A 9,072-nucleotide genomic window follows, 5' to 3' on the forward strand; every position below is an offset into this window, starting at 1 on the left:
GTCTCGAAGTAGAGGATATAACGGCATCCACTTTTGGCACTTTGGTCCATTTTAATAGCTCCTCATCGCTGAAAGGATACTTTCTTTTTGAGGCTGATGGGAGAAAACTTCTTTGGTCATTTTTTTCCCATTCCCTCTTTATTAGGGCCTTAATTGCCGGTATTACCGGGAACGCTCTCCTTTTCTTTTCAGCCAATCCCGCAAACATTATGTCCTGTGCGGTTTGGGCACCCCTTGGTTCCTCACACCCCATAGTGCTTCTCACCGACTTGACTAGGTTGTCCACACTATCTAGGGGGAAACATGACTGTCCCTCCATGTCTGATGATGACGAGGATGTTAGTGAGGAGTCAGAGATTAACCCCCCTTCTTCTTCTAACTTTGAGTTGAGGGTTAACTGCTTCTTGCTGCCAGTCTCTGAGGGAGTTTTGGCGTGGTTAATAGCCTGTATCTCCTCCCTGATTATAGCTCTAATGTCCTTTGTCGACAATGCGGTCCCTTGCTTTGTCTCTTTGGTGCACTGTTTACAGAGCTTCTTAGGGTAGGAGTCAGGGAGAGGTTCCGAGCATAGCGCACATTCTTTATGCTTGGATTTATCCTTTTTCTTGGTCTAGAAGGGGACACCAAGGCGGGGGGGGGGTAGGAGAGGTCAGCTTAGTAGGCAGAGTATATACTTTGCACACTCACCCAGTGAAGCCTTATATTACCGGATCAGATGGCTGAGACGTCCTAGGACTTGATTCTCCTGCTTCATTCCTGCGGCCGGTGTTGCGGTCCCTGGTGGAGCTACCTCCTGCAGAATCCCCCGCTGGAGCGTGTGCTTCCGTTGGGGACAACATTGCTGCATCGCCGCTCAGCTGCGCCGCTGTTTATATAACCTGCTCCTCTCTTTTTTTTTTTTTTTTCTTTGCCGTCTCCCCGGAAGTTGCTCCTCCTCCCAGGGATCACCGCGCGCGTGCCCGACGCTCTCTCAGCCATCCCGCCCCGGAAGTTCAACCATTACTTCCGGGGGGGTCAGGAGACTGTGCGCCGGCCGGCTACCGCGCCGCTTTACCGTGCGGCCTCCTCCATGCACCGCCACCGCCGCTGGCGCCTCCATTCAAAAGGAGACCTCCATACTCCCTTTTTTTTTTTTTTTCTTCTGCGCCACTGGCGCTCTTACCACTCCCAGCAGCGGTGCGTCCCGGTGCCTGCCGGCGCTCTCCTGGGTGAGACGGGGCGGCCATCCCCGGACCCCGTCATCACCCTTCGCTCACCAGACGAGGGGGGAGCCGTCTAACGGAATCCCCCCCGACGCTGCCTCTGGACCGCAGCCCCTGCCGTTCCCAAGGAGACTGCACAGGCGGCATGCCTGGCCCAGGTATTCTTTTCCTGAAGGATATCGTGGCTCCGTTTGGAACAGGAAACCAAAACTGAGGAGGAAAGGCGGACCGCCCCTTTTATCTTTCCTGTAGGGTTTCCTGTTCCAAATGGGGCTGATCCGATACCTCCAGTGGGTGCTGTCGTGGCGAAGGGTAAATGTGTGTTTTTCTTCGCGCCGGGTAAGAATGGGAGGAGGAGGTGTTATAAGGTTTGGACAGTCTCCACTCAGTTTCTGCTCCAAAACCTCATAGAAATGGTCCATGTGGCTATGTGTATATTGAGTCTTCTTGTAGTGTTTTTGGAGCTCCAAGATTTCGAGGAGATTTGAGGGGTTTTTTTTAGAAGGATTTGGAGAATTTCCAACCAGTTTCAGCTTCAAAAACTCATAAAAAAAAAATCCTCAAAAAACTACAAGGGATTCATCTTTACCTGCGATCCTTTTGCCGCTCATGTTGAGGGGGCATTTTTGGGGCTGCGTGCAGAGGCGTATCTAGGCTCTCTGGCACCCGGGGCAAGAATTCGGTTCGGCGCCCCCCCCCCCACAAGTACATATGCGACTTGCACACTTAGCCATGTACCCACGAGCTGCTCCTCCTAATGCTCTCAATGTTCAGTAAAAAACTGAGAGAAGCAGGAAGAGAAGCTCGTTGTCAAGTATGAAAATCGCACATGAGTGAAGTGTCCATGTGATGACTACTGGAACCTGCAGCGCTGAATCCTGACATTGCAGCTTCTGAATTCTCACAAAGAATGCACTGCACACATTTAGGATTCTCCCTTGCCGATGTACAGGCATGTCAGCACAAGTATGTGATTTATATACTTCTGGCCACATTCCGACTAGACGTGCCCGGCCTCGCTCCGTTCACTTTCATTGAGTGAGGCCACACATGTCTAGTCAGCATGTGACCGCATGGATGTAAATTACCGGCATGAGAGAATCCTAACAGCGTGCAGTGAGCACTGAGAGAATTCAGAAGTCTGCAGTCACATAGAATGACTGCAGACTCCGCACAAACCTGGACAACCCCTTTAATGCTCCTAACAAATAAAAACATGAGAATTAGTCAGTAGCACAAATAACATTTACATCCAAGTACCTTATAGATGACGTCGTCTCTGCAGTCAGTCTCCTTTTCTTCTAGACCCCATGATGAGTTTTCTCATCCACAGCTGTCTCTGTAGACTTCCATCTTCTCCGGTCTTCTGCAGCAAATGTCCACACGACGCCCTTAAAGATAGAAGTGTCATTATAATGCTCCTAAATAAAAAATGTCTGCAATATACTGTCCCCTCACACTATCCCCTCCCTCCTCATACTGTCTCCTCTAACATCCCACCTGTTCACCATATTGTCTCCTCATATATTTACCCCCTCACTCTCTATACTGTCTGCTCACACATATCCCCGACTCCCCATACTGTGTCCACTTACATTAACCCATTCGCTCCCCATACTGTCTGCACCAATCCCCCATACTGTTTCCTCATACATACTCTTTATTTTGTGTCCTCAAATCTCCCCACACATTAAATCCCCCCATCCCCAATCCCCCACATACATTAAGTACCCCCATCCCCATTCCAAATACCCCCACACATTAACCCCAACTCCACTCATTAACGCCCCCATACATTAACCCCATCCCCATTCATTAACCCCCGCACACAACCCAATCCCCACTCATTAACCCCCGCACACATTAACCCAATCCCCACTCATTAACCCCTGCACACATTAACCCAATCCCCACTCCAAATCCCCCCACACATTAAATAACCATCTGCACTCCAAAGACCCCCACACATTAACCCCCATCCCCATTCATTAACCCCCACACACATTAACCCCCATCCCCACTCATTAACGCCCCCACACATTAATCCCCATCCCCATTCATTAACCCCCGCACACATTAACCCCCATCCCCACTCATTAACCCCCGCACACATTAACCCAATCCCCACTCCAAATCCCCCCACACATTAAATAACAATCTGCACTCCAAATACCCCCACACATTAACCCCCATCCCCATTCATTAACCCCCACACACATTAACCCCCATCCCCACTCATTAACGCCCCCACACATTAATCCCCATCCCCATTCATTAACCCCCGCACACATTAACCCAATCCCCACTCATTAAACCCCGCACACATTAACCCAATCCCCACTCATTAACCCCCGCACACATTAACCCAATCCCCACTCATTAACCCCTGCACACATTAACCCAATCCCCACTCATTAACCCCCATAACATTAAATAACCCCCATCTCCACTCCAAATCCCCCCACACATTAACCCCATGGCATCCCCACTCATTAACCCCCATCCCCACTCTAAATACCCCCACACATTAACCCCATGGCATCCCCACTCATTAACCCCCATCCCCACTCTAAATACCCCCACACATTAACCCCATGGCATCCCCACTCATTAACCCCCATCCCCACTCTAAATACCCCCACACATTAACCCCCATGGCATCCCCACTCATTAACCCCCATCCCCACTCTAAATACCCCCACACATTAACCCCATGGCATCCCCACACATTAACCGCCATCCCCTCTACAAATCCCCCCCCATCTCCACTCATTAACTCCCCCTCATATCCCATCTTCGGTGGTTCTTCAGCTCCACAGTGGAGCACACTTACCACCAGCGTTTGCTTTGGGCGCCGGGGAGTGACGTCAGCAGCGTGATCACATGACATGATCACGCTGCTGACGTCGCTCTGGCCCGGCGGTCAGAGCTTCAATTGTACAGGCGTCTGTATAGACGCCAGTACAATTGCTCCCTGGGAGCCGGCACGCGCTCCTTCTCTGCGCCGGCTGTCAGCTTGACAGCTGACACAGAGAACCGCCGACTCTCAGGCGGGGGGCGGCAGAACGCAGCCGCCAGGGAGGACACTGCGGACCGCTGCATTAGGCGGCCCGACTGCGCCCCCCTGCTGGCTGCGCCCGGGGCAACTGCCCCGCCTGCCCCCCCCTAGATACGCCACTGGCTGCGTGCATGCCTCTTGACGAATCAGGTGAGGTGCGTAGTGGTGTGCACCTGAATTTGAGGATTGGGGTTTTCGGTGCCCAATTATGTCCACTTTGTTGAATCTGGACTAAAAAAAAAAAAAAGCAAAAATACCAGATGTTGCATTTTTCTTTTGCACAGCCTCGAGTTGTGCAAAAAAAAATAAATTGTAATTTCTCAGTTTTTTTTCTCCAGAAATCTGGCAAAAAAATTTTCATGAATTTTTCTTTTGTGCACACAGTGTCTGAATTTGGACGGCGAAACTGCCAATGTTTTTCTTAGCGCTAGCGGTTAAGTTTTGCCCTGAAGCCGTTAAAGTAGTAATAAAACAATGAACATCAATGGGACTTTTTTTTCAAGGTGTGCGTTCCATGTGGAATCCGCTTAAAAAAAAAAAAAGACTCCATATGAACATTCCCTTAGGCTACGTGCACTCGCCATCTGAGTTGTAATGAGTGATTCACTACTAAAATTTAAGAAGGGAATGGATGCCTTTCTTGAAAAGTATAATATTACAGGGTATATACACTAGTCTCCTTAATATTGCGTTGATCCAGGGAGCTAGTCTGATTGCCGTATGTGGAGTCGGGAAGGAATTTTTTTCCCCAATGTGAAGCTTACTGTTTGCCACATGGTTTTTTTTTGCCTTCCTCTGGATCAACATGTTAGGGCAAGTTAGGATAGGATATGGGTTGAACTAGATGGACTTAAAGTCTCCCTTCAACCTTAATAACTATGTTACTATGAGTTTTCCCAGGCGAAGCCACTTCAGGAAAAGCCGGCGGTTCTTTTTTTTGCGGAGGCTTCGCACGTAGCTTTCATCTACCCTGTGAAGTACAGAGAGCCGACAGGTTTCTGCTCGGAAGACGCCCGAAGAATGAGTATGTCACATCTTTTCGTAAGGTTTCCGAACCCTGAAGCGACTAAAGACAGAACATTTTGTTTGACATTGCTGCTCATTTTACCCGGCGCTTTTTCAGGCAGATTCTTGACGGAATTCTCCTGAAAAATAGTTGCTGTGTGCACATAGACCTAGACATTTTTTCTCCAGATTTCTGAGAAAAAGCCTGGAGTGAAATATGATCAAAATGGGAAATATAAGATATAATTTTAAATCCTTCCTGTAGGATGAACTTCTGGCTGAGGCTCAAAAAAACTGCATGCGTTTTTCCGATATGTTCACACATTGCAGAAAGTGCTGCCACTTTCCCGTTCCTCTAAAACAACCTCATACATATGAATCCAACCGATTTTCAGCTGCAGAAATTTCAGTAAGGAAATACAGAGTGTGAAATTTTCCCCTGATAACAATCTACGCAGTCGCTCCTTATACCCCCCCTTCCCCAGGAACAGGACAAACAACAGTTGTCAGCTGCTCCACAAGTTTCTGCACTTACTGAATGTTTGCTGCTTGGAAAGTGAAGGATCAGAGAAGATTCTATTCTGTGCAAAGTCTGAGATCCATAATGTAAATCCCAGAGTGATTGGTGGATATACTGTCAGTGAGGATTGGTCAGTGTTGTCCCTGCAGCTTGTACTTGGACCCTGATAGGATTATGGTTTAACATGTGCGCACGGCTCATGTGACAATCAGTAGGAAGGAGCCTGCTACACTTTCTTCTACTAACCCAGCTGCAAGCAAAATGCTCCATATTAGACTTATTAATACAGCACTGATCGTGGTAGATTGCTGCCCGATGTTTCACATTTACCGCTAAGTTGCATTTGATATTTTAGATTGCAAAAAAAAAACCCAAAACAATTTTGAAAATTTTTTTTGAAAATCTCAAAGTTGGAAGCGAATTATATTGGCTTTGATGAATGGGATAGAAAAATGATATTGTGAGGAACCGAGACTGATGTGATGATGATTTCTGTAATGTGCACGACTCATTTTTTTGGGATAGCAAAGAAGAGGCGTGGGCGGAGGCCAACATGACGGGGGGTTGGAAGGTGAGGGTGGGGGGAGCGTCTTTGGGGAATGAGGGGCGTTGCACATTTAAAAGGGGGTGCAGTGGGCCTTCCTCCCTCTCTGTTCCCGCTCTTACCCGCAGCTTGTCACCAGCCATCATGTCGGCCTTGGATCGGGCCTTGGAATGCCTCCGGCAGGCGTCCATGTCGCAGCCGCTGGGCTGGTTAGCGGCGCAGCTGGCCTCTATCACGCCTGGGACCACCGTGCAGGCGACACAGCCGGGGAGGAGAGAGCTACGGACCAGAAGGGTGAGGCCTCCCGAGCGGCTCTCCCCTGAATCGGCTCCCCGGGCCTCCCGACGGTGCAGGAGCCCCTCCCGGGACCCTCCAAGCCAGGTGCCGCGCGCTCCCCGTAATAGCGGGCCCCGGCTTGGGAGGAATCCGCAAGCCCGGCGAGGCCCTGCGGCGGTGTCCAGCCCGACGGCTCACTCTCTTCAGGGGGCGGGGCGGACACGCGCAAGGCGGCGCAGCTCCACACAGGCATCGGGGGGCTGTGGTGACGGCGCTCCAGCTTCACAGCCTGCTTTCTCCTCCGGTTCGCGGTCGGGCAGCCCCGGGACAGCGGCCTGCCAGGCGGCAGAGCCCAGCACTTCACCTCTCACCGGGAGGGGGACTTCGGGGGGGTCGGGGGACTGTGGCGGGGGGGTGCCCGCACCGTGGTCTGCCTCTCACGCCGGGCGGCATGGCAGGAGGTCCTGCAGCAGGGATCCAGCGGCCTGCAGAGCGGCAGGGCCTGTGGCTTCCACCCCCTCAGACGGCGGCAGGTGGCGCGCTCCGGGGCACATGCATCATCACCGGGGGCCGTTTCAGCGGGGTCAGATTTTGGGGGATCCAGGACCCACGACGCTGCCACCCACGTAGCATGGTCGCCAGGACATCGGCCATCGGGATCCACCCCGGGTTTCGGGTCCTGCACCCCGGATCCTCCGGGAGAGAGTCCTCTGCGTCAGCGCCAGTCCAGCGGTGCCAGCTTCGCTACAAGAACAGGTGGACATTCATCCGTGGATCCTGGTCGTTCGGCTGGAGGGCCCACAGCCCCCTTGCAGCCCGGTGAGTATGCCTCTGTGTCTACTGTTTTGTCTTCCCCTTCGGCGGGTGTGGGTTCCCCGGCGGATGGTACTGGGGTTGGAGGGGGTGTAGTTAACATGTTAGGGGACGTGCGGAATTTGTTGTCACGCTTGGAACGGGGTTTTCTTGCGACATCTCCGTTGGCGGCTTGGGTGGGGTCACAGGCCGGGGGGCAGGTGTGGCCGAGCGGGCTGAAGCCGACTGGGCGTGCACGAGACCCGGTGTCAGTGTCTGTGCAAACGAAAAAGGAGACGGAGGGTCGGGTGCACTTAGATGACAGGGCTCATGGGGAAGTATACGTTTGTTTTGAAGGCCCTCTGGGGGCTCATTTAAAGAAGGAGGTAAAGGAGCGTATTTGGAAGGACGAATACGTGGAAATTTTTTCATTATTGCCTCTCGAGAAATTTAACTTGGACAAGAGTAAGAAAGAGGACAGCAAGAAGGAGGAGGAGGAGAAGCGTAGGTGGCGACTCATTCCTCAGACGTTCGTGAATTGGCAGCAGGCGTTTGCCATTTTTGCGAGCGTCATTGGAGAAAAGGCCCCGGACAATTGCTCGGCATTGTTTTGCTACCTGGATGCGATCGGGGAAGCTTACAGAGTTTATGGGGGTCAGGCGTGGCTTCGGTACGACAAGCAATTCCGGCAGAGGAAGACCGTTCGGCCAGCAATTCATTGGGATCAGAAGGATATTGGGTTGTGGATGCGGGTCATAGCGCAAAACAAGTTTGGGAGCTCCTTTCATGGGGGGGCTGGCAGCACCAGCCAGAGTAGTGGAAACGCCAGTGCCACGAGTGGAAGCGGGCAGGGGCAGTCCGGAAATCACAAGGTGGGGGTTTGCTGGCAGTTCAATGACGGGCAGTGCAAGTTTGGGGCGAACTGCAAATTCAAACATCTCTGCTCCACCTGCAACGGGGCGTCACACGGAGCATCTAAGTGTTTTAAGAAAGGAAAGTCAGGAGCTGGGGGCGGTAATTCAAAAGGGGGAGACTCCGGTGAATCTGGAAAGGATGGTCCCTTATCTAAATAGATACACGGACAGAGAGAAAGCTGCATTGTTACATGCAGGTTTTAAGGATGGGTTCGTTATTCCTCAGCCCCCTTTCGTTATTCCGCTAGTTCTAAAAAATTTACGTTCTGCTCTGGTTCATGCTTCAGTTGTTTCAGAAAAAATTGAAAAGGAGGTTTCTTTGGGCCGCATGGCGGGCCCTTTCGAGGCTCCCCCGTTTCCGGATCTGGTGGTTTCCCCTCTGGGCGTGGTTCCGAAGAAGGAGCCTAATAAATTTTGGCTTATTCAGCACTTGTCGTTTCCTCGAGGGAGGTCGGTCAACGATGGGATTGATCCGGAGATTTGTTCAGTGGTCTACTCGTCGTTTGATGAGGCTGCTCGGTGGGTGGGGAGCTGTGGTCGGGGGGCGCTTCTGGCTAAGACCGACATTGAAGCTGCGTTATTACCGGTTCATCCAGACAGCATGAGGCTGCTGGGTTGTTTTTGGGACGGCAAGTTTTTCATGGACAGGTGCTTACCAATGGGTTGCTCATTGTCCTGTGCATATTTTGAGGCATTTAGTTCTTTTCTGGAGTGGGTCATTTGGGAGGTTTCCGGTTGGGACTCAGTTATCCATTATTTGG

At 51.5% G+C, this 9,072-nt stretch overlaps 1 protein-coding gene across 2 annotated transcripts in view; it reads right to left on the reverse strand.

Annotated features, from left to right (window-relative positions):
- PTER (phosphotriesterase related) overlaps window positions 1-5,882 on the reverse strand; it is a 30,139-nt gene extending 24,257 nt beyond the window's left edge. Inside the window, exons 1-2 of one of the 2 annotated variants that reach the window (XM_073581887.1) lie at window positions 5,801-5,882; window positions 2,463-2,593 (exon numbers count right to left, since the gene is read on the reverse strand). The gene's annotated coding sequence lies outside the window, so the exon portion shown is untranslated. The remainder of the gene's footprint in view (window positions 1-2,462; window positions 2,594-5,800) is intronic. The other variant, XM_073581888.1, reaches the window with a different exon arrangement.
- Window positions 5,883-9,072: the final 3,190 nt, after the last annotated feature.

This window comes from Dendrobates tinctorius, unplaced genomic scaffold (assembly GCF_039654945.1).
Source record: "Dendrobates tinctorius isolate UK_male_01 unplaced genomic scaffold, ASM3965494v1 ptg000070l, whole genome shotgun sequence".
NCBI lineage: Eukaryota > Metazoa > Chordata > Amphibia > Anura > Dendrobatidae > Dendrobates > Dendrobates tinctorius.